This window comes from Nicotiana sylvestris, chromosome 2 (assembly GCF_000393655.2).
Source record: "Nicotiana sylvestris chromosome 2, ASM39365v2, whole genome shotgun sequence".
NCBI lineage: Eukaryota > Viridiplantae > Streptophyta > Magnoliopsida > Solanales > Solanaceae > Nicotiana > Nicotiana sylvestris.
In genome coordinates, this window is record NC_091058.1 from 130,969,171 (window position 1) to 130,981,759 (window position 12,589).

Below are 12,589 nucleotides of genomic sequence, written 5' to 3' on the forward strand. Positions count from 1 at the left end.
AAGATCACCCCTCGTCATTGGACTATAGAAGAAGGTCAGTGACCTTATTGAATCTTCCTCTGAGGGTACGCTGCTCTGCTAATAATCTTGCTGATGAGGCCCTCTTCGGGGCGGAAGTCCGATTGAGGGGAAAGAGCGCGGCGGGCCCTTTTTTAGAGCCTAGGGATCTCCAAGTAGAGTTAAAACTTTTGAATATCCTGGCCAGTTGTCTACATATAGGTTAGTGAAAAAATAACAAGGGAGTAAAGCAGTTCTTCCTCACCGCAGGATGTGTAGGCAATGTTTTGAGATTTGGTATGTTCCTACTCTTTTGAGGCGTGAGTCCAGATACAGCCCCCGATATGTCTTATTATTCTAGGCCGAAGATATGGTTTGATTACCCTTTTATCCTTCCGAGGGAGGGGCATTGATGTCGGCAACGCGCCAGATGGTGAAGAATTTCCTCTTGTCGCGTATCGTTCTCTGTCGACTTATCTTAGTCTGCCATTTGCGAGGGGTTTCATACTTTTGGCAAAATGGGGTCGACGCTGCCTCCGGGTGGTGTGCCGGTGGTTTCCTGAATAAGATGTCCGTGCTTTGTGCCTCAATCCAGTTTGTACGGAGCTCGACGTCCCAGCCCGAGCTTAGACGGGACGTATCAAAAGAATGGTCTTTGTGGCAATTTGTTATTTGGAATTCGCCAGGGATACGAGATGCGAGAGCGATTTAGTCCGTTAGTTCGGACCGCCTCACTGACTTTGGTCCGACATCGTTGTTGTACGTGACCAAACCACCTGAATTCACGAACACATGTTTTATTTAAGATAAATCAAACGAGGGAGAGGGTTACCAATGCGTCAATATGACGCCGGGGTGGAGCCTCGGTGCCCTTTCCCTTGGTTGTAAGGGTGTCCTCCGAAATATTTCCCTGGGCCCGCTTTGCCCTGACGGTGAACATCTTCACTTCCCATGTTATGAGTCCTCAGAGGGTGTTGTCGCTCCTTCACTATCGTGGCAACACGTCGTGGATTGTTCACTTCATCCTTCCCGGTTTCCTTCCTTCCTTGGAGCTGGACTCCAGCCTGACCGATCGATAGTACTCGGCGGTGATTTTTATTGAATAACACGGCTATCGTCCCTCTGACCTGGTGGCCATTTTTGGCCCTGTGGCCGCGCGCACCCTGCGGTTTCCCCGCCGGGTTGTGGTTCCTTTGAAGGGTCTTGGTCGAATAGGCTTGAGTCATTCGGCATCCCTGGTTTCGCTTATGGTGATCATGATATTTGGTATAGCAATGTTGAAACCATACTCTACTGGGATGGTTCCTCTGCCGGCTGTGCCTCGTCTGATCTGGTACCACTGAAGGTTCCTCAAGGATGTTGCCCTCAAACTATTTCCCTACCGTTGCGAGGTAGGTTGCATCTTGTGGCGTTCCTCCCATTCGCGGCGCATGGATGGTACCTCCATCTGTTTGGCATTAGTTTCTTTGTTGGGAGCCTGCTTGGGTTTAATGGGCCCGTAGAGGCTCCCGGACGGTTGTCCATGGCCCTGATTCGTGGCCGGTTCCGGGTACGGGCATACGGCCAGGTCTCGACTGGGTATCTGACTAAGCATCGCTTGAAAAGACCTGGAGTCGTCAGGCATGCTTCGTTTAAACATCGGGCGAAGGCCTGGGTTGTCCAGTCATCCGAAACCGGGAGCGATTGCATTCATCCTATTAGGGAGTGAGAAGCGGCTTCTTATGATGTTTCATTCTCTCTTTGCTCGGCCCCAGATGTGTCAGGCTCTTCCGTTATTACTTCGATGGCATCGGTGGGTGCTCCTGCGGAGGGATCTGCTGATATGGTAAGCGAGTTTGCGAGGTCAGGAGCTAGGCTGCAGCACCACATCATGGTCCCTTTTGAGAGTATTTCCCCAAACTTCTTCGACTAGACAGACTCGAACTCAAAATTTTGAAGGTTGCTGCCTTTTTCCGCGCATGTGTAAGTGGTAGTGAACCGTCGGGATCCGAGGCCCTGTCACATCTAGGGAGTTCCGGCGTTCCGGACTTTCGTGAAGCGGGTTCTGGGATCACTTCCCCAGGAGATAACTGTTGCACGAACCTCCATGAACCTAACTCGATTCTCTTGGAGAGATCCTCCAGCGCTGTCGTTACGGTGGGGTGTGTTATCGATATGTTGTCGCTTGATATTTTGGGTAATCGTTCGGCGCAGGGAGCCGTTTCCGGCGCTACTGTGCTGGGGATCCCCGGATGGCTCTGCAATTGAGCGATAGCCAACTGCTGTGCCTGCAATATTTCAAAATTGTCATGAAGAATAACTTCATGTGTTTCCCAAGCCGGGGTTTGTTGGGCTTCCTGTTGGTCGATATGCTGAATGCTCCCATCGATGTGAGAAGTTTTGTTGACTTATTGCGCATCCTGTGAGTCCGCGTCCACTAGAATCGGTTTGGGCGCGTGATCGGGATTCTATAGTGATAATCCGGTGGCCGGGACAGCCACGCCATTTTCCCCGTGATTCTTACAGTGGTCGTTCTTGACTCCGTTTACCGAGCCAGACATTTTGACCCGAAATCAAAGGACCTTTGGGCAAGAAAAGGTGTGAAAGATAATATGCGCTTGTGCAATGAAACTAGCAAGAAAATAATCACTATTATTTTTAGCCCCACGATGGACGCCAAACTGTTTACCGTGAAAATGGTAACAACAATTAAATTTGTAAATGGGATTCTAAAAATACGTAATCTATTCCCAAGTTAGTTGTTAGAGCAGTTGATGCTAGTAATAAGGAGTTTAATGACAAAATGCAAGCTAAAACGAGATAGTAACTAAACCAAGGGGCCCACTACCCGGGTATAGGTCTGGTCGATGGGGGACCTCAGGGTCGAGCTCGAGCTATCGGGGATAGTCGGGTATGGGATAAAATTTGAGGATATAATTAAAAAAGGCTCTTCACGGTCAATACTAAGCAATACGATGAAAAACTAGTAAGAAAGCAATTAATATTAAGGTGACTTCGGGCCAGTGAGAACGAACAAGTTAGAAAGGAAAGAGAGAGAGAGAGAGAGAGAGAGAGAGATTATTGTATTTGTGGAGAAAATGGAGCAACCTCCATCCTTTATAAGGTAGGGTGAGTCCCTTTTATATAGGAGGGGAACTCGGCTACAAGTACGTGGAGATTAATTACAAAGTATGGAGATGGGATATCTTGACACGATGCCTCAGCATAGTCTCTGGATAGGTCGACCCTGTCAGACTTAGCCGTGTGCCTTGGGAGCTTCCCCTTCTATCCTGGCTTCGATCTCCGTCTTCTCTGAGTCGGGCCTCGACGAGCCCCGAGGTCGGGAACTCGTTCATGGCTTCCCATCCTCGGGGTCTCGAGGCGTTCTTCCAAAATGACTTGACAGCGAGAAATCAAGTCCTCTGATTTTGTCGCGTATAAAACAATAAGAATGTATGGAAAGTAACAGCACGGGAATCAAAGAAGACAATTACAACACGTAAGGAAACAAGAATTTTACTATTTAAGGAACAACAATAACAACAAACAATACAACAACTAGAGGAAAACAACAACCACACGGCAGAAACCCCATGCCACAATAACAATCTGCAAAGACAGAAACCTTGTCTCACAATAACGATCAGCAGGGTAGAAACCTCGTGCCAAATAACACTCCGCAAGACAGAAACCTCGTTCCAAATAACACTCCGCACGGACGAAACCTCGTGCCTAATAAAATCTGCACAGTAGAAACGTCGTGCCTAAAACAATTCGCACGATAGAAACCTCGTGCCACATAACCAAAAAATCATCTCAACAATAATCACGAAAAACAAAACATAATAACTGAAACAATGATATTTCAATGATAGCCATTTCGAGTAAGGAATCACGCAGTTAACTAATATATATGGAATGAGGAAAGCAGGTAATTCAACGAAGCATGTAGCACAAATTGCAAATAAGAGATAAGACAGGTAAACATGTGAAATTAGGCTAAACATGATGACTATGTTAATGGAGACTTCTTCAGTTCTCTTCTTAGGAAGCTTGGTGGTAGTCCATTGAGCCTCATTTTTTTATTCTGACTTGACATCAGCTTCGTCGACTGATGATGGTTTCTCCACACTCGGTTCACAAGAATCTAGGTAGAATTTTGCATCTGCAATGTATGACTCCGTCTTAGTGAAAGGATTGATACCTGCATCAATCTTGACTATCTCTCCATACCTTATGTACTTTAGCAATTGATGCAAAGTAGAATATACCACTCCATTCTCATGAATCCAAGGACGTCCAATGTCACGACCCAAACCGATGGCCCGCGACATGCACCACGTACCTTACTCAACCGAGTACTAACATAGAGTATCTTTTCATGTCATACTATCATAAATAACTGAGCCAGAGAGGCTGCCATATATAATAGGTAGAATACAACAGGTAATGCCACCTTATACATAAAACATATGGGCCTCTAAGACGAAAATGACCACTTGAACACTGAACATAGGCCGACAAGGCCATAAAATCTTCTACGTACATGACATCTGTCTACAAGCCTCTAAGAATACATAATTTTCATAAAGGTCGGGATAGAGTCCCGCCATACCAAATAATATACATCTAACTCATACTAACCAAACCAAGCAACTCCGAAGCTAATGGAGCGCACCAACATCTTCCGCTAAGATGATAGCCTACTTGGAGGGCTCTCGACCTGTCTATCGGGACCTGCGGACATGAAACGCAGTGTCCCCATGCAAAAAGGGACGTCAGTACAAATAATGTACTGAGTATGTAAGGCATATAAATAAGTACATAACAGACATGGAGGAAATATATAGTAAATGACTCCACCTGTAAGTCTGAATAACTTGTAAATCACGAAATAATTATAGTATCATGCATATACGTATGAATGTAATGTCGTGCATAGGTACATGTTTCATAACATCATCAGCCTCTGAGAGTATCCTGTTATATTATCTCGGCCGTTGTGGGCAACATCATCAATATATATCAACTGATCAGGTGGTGGTGCGTATATAACGTCGTAACCTTTTCCCATATCCCATATACATATATTTTCATATATACGTGTATATAACTCCATCTGGTCATGGGTCAATGCACATGTATAAATGCGTGAAATGCATGAAAAATACGTAATAATCTCAATATTCCTTCCGGATAAACCTTTTCAACAGAATATTATTCTGAGACCTATGAACAGAAGATAATAAAAATTCACATGGGGAATCAAGAATATAGACACCCCTAGTATTTCTATGAATAGAGTAATTTATGGAAACTGTGTGTTTGCTCGTTTATTCTGTATAATTTGGAACATGCCAAAAGAAAGAAGGGATGGCCTTAACATACCTGGAGTAGAGCAAAATTCCGCATAATATTCTTGGCGAAGATTGCACCGTACTCTTTTAAAACCGCAAAATTTGAATGGAATTAAGCTTCTGCGTCTTTGAAAAGTTCGAACGAATTTACATTTCTGATTGTTGAAATGTTTGAACGGTTTTGATCTCTTGTTTCTGAAATGTTCAAACCAAAAATGGAATGAAATAGTCAAAGTTTAAAACCAAGAAATGGAATCATGAATGATTTTGATCTCTGGTTCTTGAAATGTTCAAACCAAAAATGGAATGAAATAGTCAAAGTTTAAAACCAAGGAATGGAATCAAAATCGATCTTTCCTATAAGGTTCTAAGGTAGCCACCTCATTGCATAAAATGACTAAGAGTCATTTTATGTTGCCGCGTTACTAGGGTATAATTTATTAAGTATTTATCTACTTATTAGTTAATTGGGTAATGTCTTGTTACTCGGTAATTAATCAATTATCCGCAAAATTGAGAATTATTCCCACTTACTTAAAATACTACCCACTTTTCACATATCTTATACACCCTACTATTATGTCCATGTGGTACCTCGTATGGTACTAGTCTATAAATACTGAGTATTTTAGCTCGGGCCGTATTTTATCCCAACATGCCAAACTTGGACGAAAATTCATTTTCTTTGACTTTCTTCCCCTCTCACCTTCGCAAATTTACTTGTTACTTGGTTGAAATAGCATAATCCTTATAATCCCCAAATAGTCTTTTCCCTGGATTGATGTCAATTACCTTACGGCAAATTCAGCGTACAATACTACAAGGTGCAACATCGTCATAATGTAGTACTGTGGGACGTGACATCTCCCTTCCGGGTTCTCATTAATTTATTTATGGCGTATTTTCATGTACAAAAACATGGGGTGTAACATCATTTACCCATTTGGAACATTCGTCCTCGAATGTTGACTGATGCGCTTATCGTTCTCATATCTCATAACTCTTGCAAATACTTTAGTAGTCCTCTTGTTATCTAGGCAACTGTTCTGTGAATAAGTCCAAAGGCCAGGGCATTCCCCCCTTTAGGCCTCTTTCCCATACCATGACTTGTGTTCTAATTCCTTCCAATCTCGTAACTGTTGCTACCTCCTATCATGCAGCTTCTATGATACTGACCTTGAAAGTGTGCTTATGCGACTCTCCTCTCATTTTTCCTCCAGTTTTTAGCCAATCCTGATGTTCTTCGCTTGTTGAACTTACGAATATTGCTATAACTTATTTTATAGACCTGGTTATCCATTCGTATGACTCTACTGCATTTACATAGGTCATACTATACCATAACTCTTACCTTGACTTCTCGTTACTGAGGTCTGTATCGAATCCTAGGTTACTTTCATTGCTTATCCTATACGTATAATTTTATGTCCTCTAATGCTTCCACATTACTGTTCATCTTAAGAGTGATGGCCTAATCTCCTCTCATACTTTATAACTTTTATCCATCCATTGTTGATTCACCTCAATTTTGATCCATAATTCACCCCTGATAACTTAACCTTTTATGTAATATTGCTGCTAGGATTCATGTTTTATCGGGGAACATTTGAAATGATTAGATTTATCCACCTAGGGTAATACCTTACTTTCATAACCGTATCTCACGGCATCCCAATGTGATTTACCTTTTGTAGGTATTTTAATCTTGTTCAATTCCTGAGATCCCTTTTTTTTATTTGTCTGATCATTACTCAATCGAAGGCCCAAACATCATAATAATTACACCCTCATCCTATTAACATGGCAGCATTCCATCTCTTCTGAATGTTATTAGTCGTAGACTCTTTTTGAGTTCATTCAGGCTATACTGAATTTTCTATAACTTAGAGAAACCATTAGCTTTCTTGTTTTCATGGGTTTTAATCCCGAGAACTTATCCGTTCTCGTCACCATCTCACTCACCCTTTTTTATTCTTACTCCTATCATAAAACTTTGTCGCTTTACTATACTTTAGCTTGGGACCTATATATATCTATTTATTCTATTCGCAGCCTTCCTTCAATTTGCTTGCACCATAGATTTTCTTATATTGTTCTGGAACATCAAGCGAGACATCATATCATCTCTAACTATTCTTTACTCTTATAATTAGGCTTTTCGATACCTAGACCATAGGCTGGAAGATATGTTACTGACGCCGCTGCTATCATTCCTAGATATTGAATCCCCACACTTCTAGCCTTCTATCCCAAGTATGGAATATTCTCAACCTTCTGCTTTTGAGTATCTCATACATTGTTCACCTTTACCTTACTTTCCTTAAAGCCTCACATCACATCTTCTATCTCTTTCATGACCTTCCCTCCACATAGGTACAATTCACATCCGGGTCTGGAACTTCTATTATAATACATGCACCTTTTTACACAATCTCGTGAGAGCTTCATACTAACTTCTTATGAGGATGGGACACTTCTAACTGGTTTTATGGTAGAGCCGCTATAGAATATGGCTACTGCATTATCTCTCTTGTACCTTTGATAGTAAGAGTGATTCTGCAATGTTCTCAATCATGATTTCTTTAATTTTCAGGGTCTAATAACCAGATTTCCAATTTACTTCAATGATGTATCTCTTTAGTTTCCTCCTTTTTCTGATCAGCCTTTATGTAGGCTTAAGGTTCTTCCCGTTATGTGGTTCATGGTATTAGTTATTACGTTTAGCCTTTCATAGGTGCTGAGGAATATCCACGATACTGTCCTTTGTCTATGACCTAGGCTCAGTTCTTCCTTTTAACTTATAATGGAATTTTCTACGGCTGTATATGCTGCATGTATAAAACTCCAAACTCTTAAGTGTGTTCATAACGTAACTAACTCTGGATCATGAATCGAATAATTCTTTTTGTTCCATCTCGGCTTTCTTCAAACGTAAGTAATTACTTTTCTTGGTCTTTCTGCGCCTTCTTGCGTGCATATATAGCTTATCTTAGTGTCCACACATATTGGAATTCCATAGAACTCATATGATCTTGAATATCACTTCTGATTTTGCTTCTCGTTCCTTAGCCACAGTAGGTGTCATTTTCTATTGGAGTGAATACAATGTTGTTGTGAGGCTGTCGTTATAAGATCATTTCCTCCTTAGGTCACTCAACTTAGGTTGAAGCCTTCTTCCTTATTTTCTCAGCTAGTCTTTCTTTTTATTACTTAGGGAGAACCCTTGACCTTCGTAAAGATGTGAGCTTATTATAGACCTTTTGACGTCCTTCCTTGCCTATAATTATTCGTAGTTGCTTACCTTCATGCCCTAGCGCTTGTAGGGTTGCCTTTGAACTTATAGTTTGATTGCCTTCCCAGTGGCACTTTCTTTTATCCCTGTAACACATATACGGTACATTTAACCACCCCGACTCCTATTTGAATATATCTCAAGTATTATATACTGCGAGGCTGAATTCTCCATATTGGGGTTTACTACATTCATCTTGCATGATCTGTCGATTTGCCCGTAAATTCTTGTCTATTCATGACTAGGCTCTTCTTGAATCAACTATTAATTACTCATTGGCCCATTCTCATATAATATTCTATGTAATCTTTCTTGGGTTATTTCCTTGTCTTAACTTACCTTACGTACTGGCTCTTTATCTAACAATAACATCCCGTGCAGGAACCCTTACTTTCCTCCTTTTCTTTGACATTGTGCTTACATAAAGTTCTGGAAGCATTGCATATCTGTAGCATTTGGATAAGTGCGATCTCATCCCTTTCTCATTCTTATCGCATCCTTCCTTTATCGCTCCATAGTTACTAGATTCACTTAATTCTAACTTACTGCCACATTACTCCATATTCCTCTCTTTAGGGGAGTATTAAGAGTTGAAGCCACGAGGATCTACCTATAGATGTGTTATGTCTTTATCTTTACATCATCGATAACCCTTCATTGCCTTGCGGCAATCCTTCTGTACCAAGGATAACAAAATTTCTCGCTCGCGATGATGATACTTAGCATAACTGGAACATACAGTCTCTTAAACTTAACTTTGCTCACATTGCTTGCTTTTGGGAAGCGTCTCCCTGAATGACCATTCTCTGAATTCATCATGAATCTTCTTTTGTGGTCCATTATATTACCGCCGGAACGAAATTTGAAATTCCCATGATGCCGAGTATTTCCAATCATTCAGTCCCTAATTCATGTTTAGTTTATCTTGTTCACCCACTGATACTGATTTCTCTTACTTTGGGGATTAACTCTCCCTTCTGGTAGTCGGCTTGGAGTCACAAACCTATTTCATAAAATGAGGATATAACCTTATGGCATGTACTCTTTTGTTGTCTTAAGGCCCATCACCTTTCGTCTCTTTATTCATTTGACTATAGGTTCTGTAATACTCTACCGTTGTCATCCATGTATCACACCTTATTCATAATGCTTCCTTATCTCTCTTTTCATTACTCTGCTAATATTTCTGCATATCTCTTTTCTTGTGAAAACTTCAACACGATATTATTTCGCTTTTAACTTTCCTTGCTTCATTCATTGGTTCTTCGGGTTGCTCAACGTCTTCGCTCTACTAGGGACGAGAGTCACATTAAGGTAATATTTATCCTTTCAAGGCTTCTAGTGCCCTTTTTTTTACAGTACTCATATCTAGCTGTATTATTTCAGAGTGTACCATCTGGGTGTCTCACAAGGAGATTTTGTTAGTACATTTACAATATCCTTCGGCAATGTCAATTAACACAAGAAATCCATTCACCAATTTGGGCTACCCTAACCCCAGCAGGATCTTGATATTCTGTCCTTCTCTTAACTATACTTGTTAGCCCCCATAGGGCATAACTGAAATGGGTGTAACCAATTGTACATACCTCTGTTACTGTTGAATACTACACAAAAATCCTATGTACCTTTGCCTGAATTATAAACATTGTTAACCTTCATTAACTGGGTGCCTCGTACCATTCTTCATCTTGCTTCCTTTGTTTGTTGAAACTTGTATTTATCTTCTTAATCTCTCGTTGCCTTTCACCATAAAGGTGGATTGGCATTCTTTCTGTAAGTCTTCTTATCAGGAAGCTTACACCTTTCAGTACACCCATGATCTTCTAAAGACCTCACATTTACTTATCATAGACATCACACAAAAATCCAATTCCTCTGACTCAGCTCTTCCACAGCTATCTCTCTTTCCAACCTTCTTTCAAGATGTAGGTATTGTCTTATTACGAATAAAACAGAATTTCAGAATTTGAATTCTTATAAGTGAGTTCTACCACACGATCTAGAGTAAGAAGAAAGAGTGACAATCCTAAATGTCCTGTAGGCTCCTGCTTATAAGTGGGGTGCACGACACAGCCATAAACAAGACTCTACTAGACTTGGCTTGTAAACTCCCTGGGATAGAACTGCTCTTATACCACTTTTGTCATGACCCAAACCGATGGACCGCGACAGGCACCCGTTACCTTACTCAACTGAGTACCAACATAGTGTATCTTTACATGTCATACTATCATAAATAACTGAGCTGGAGAGGCTGCCATATATAATAGGTAGAATACAACAGGTAATGCCAACTTATACATAAAACATATGGGTCTCTAAGACCAAAATGACCACTTGAACACTGAACATAGGCCGACAAGGCCATAAAATCTTCTACGTACATGACATCTGCCTACAAGCCTCTAAGAATACATAATTTTCATAAAGGTCGGGATAGAGTCCCGCCATACCAAATAATACACATCTAACTCATACTAACCAAACCAAGCAACTCCGAAGCTAATGGAGTGCACCAACATCTTCCGCTAAGATGATAGCCTACTTGGAGGGCTTTCAACCTGTCTATCGGGACCTGCGGACATGAATCGCAGCGTCCCCATGCAAAAAAAGACGTCAGTACAAATAATGTACTGAGTATGTAAGACATATAAATAAGTACATAACAGACATAGAGGAAATAAATAGTAAATGACTCCACCTGTAAGTATTAATAACTTGTAAATCACGAAATGATTATAGTATCATGCATATGCGTATGAATGTCATGTCGTGCATAGGTACATGTTTTATAACATCATTAGCCTCTGAGGGCATCCCGTCATATTATCTCAGCCACTGTGGGCAACATCATCAACATATACCAATTGATCAGGTGGTAGTGCGTATATAACGTAGTAACCTTTTCCCATATCCCATATACATATATTTACATATATACGCGTATATAATGTCATCTGGTCATGGGTCAATGTACATGTATAAATGGGTGAAATGCATGAAAATACGTAATAATCTCAATATTCCTTCCAGATAAACTTTTTCAACTGCATATTATTCTGAGACCCATGAACAGAAGATAATAATAATTCACATAGGGGAATCAAGAATATAGACACCCCTAGTATTTCTATGAATAGAGTAATTTGTGGAAACTGTTCGTTTGCTCGTTTCTTCTATATAATTTGGACCATGCCAAAAGAAAGAAGGGATGGTCTTAACATACCTGGAGTTGAAAAAATTCCGTATAATATTCTTGACGAAGATTGCACCGTACTCTTTAACCGCAAAATTTGAATGGAATTAAGCTTCTGCTTCTTTGAAAATTCGAACGAATTTACGTTTCTGATTGTTGAAATGTTTGAACGGTTTTGATATCTTGTTCTTGAAATGTTCAAACCAAAAATGGAATGAAATATTCAAAGTTTAAAACCAAGAAATGGAATCATGAACGATTTTGTTCTCTGGTTCTTGAAATGTTCAAACCAAAAATGGAATGAAATAGTCAAAGTTTAAAACTAAGGAATGGAATCAGAACCAATCTTTTCCTATAAGGTTCTAAGGTAGCCACCTCATTACTTAAAATGACTAAGATCTTAGCTGCCACGTTACTATGCTATAATTTATTAAGTATTTATCCACTTATTAGTTAATTGGGTAATGTCACGTTACCCAATAATTAATTAATTACCCGCAAAATTAAAAACTATTCCCACTTACTTTAAATACTATTCACTTTTCACATACCTTATACACCTTACTATAATGTTCATGTGGTACCTCGTATGGTACTAGTCCATAAATACCGAGTATTTTAGCTCGGCCGTATTTTATCCCAATATGCCAAACTTGGACGAAAATTCATTTTCTTTGACATGCTTCCCCTCTCACCTTCATGAATTTACTTGTTACTTGGTTGAAATAGCATAATCCTTATAATCCCCACATAATCTTTTCCTTG

The 12,589-nt window shown here is 40.4% G+C and overlaps 1 long non-coding RNA gene across 1 annotated transcript in view; it reads right to left on the reverse strand.

Moving 5' to 3' along the window:
- Positions 1-12,038, reverse strand: part of LOC138886397 (uncharacterized) — a 30,059-nt gene extending 18,021 nt beyond the window's left edge. Inside the window, exons 1-3 of the long non-coding RNA XR_011405113.1 lie at positions 11,855-12,038; positions 5,365-5,528; positions 4,621-4,713 (exon numbers count right to left, since the gene is read on the reverse strand). This is a non-coding gene — a long non-coding RNA (uncharacterized lncRNA). The remainder of the gene's footprint in view (positions 1-4,620; positions 4,714-5,364; positions 5,529-11,854) is intronic.
- Between the last annotated feature and the right edge of the window lie 551 nt (positions 12,039-12,589).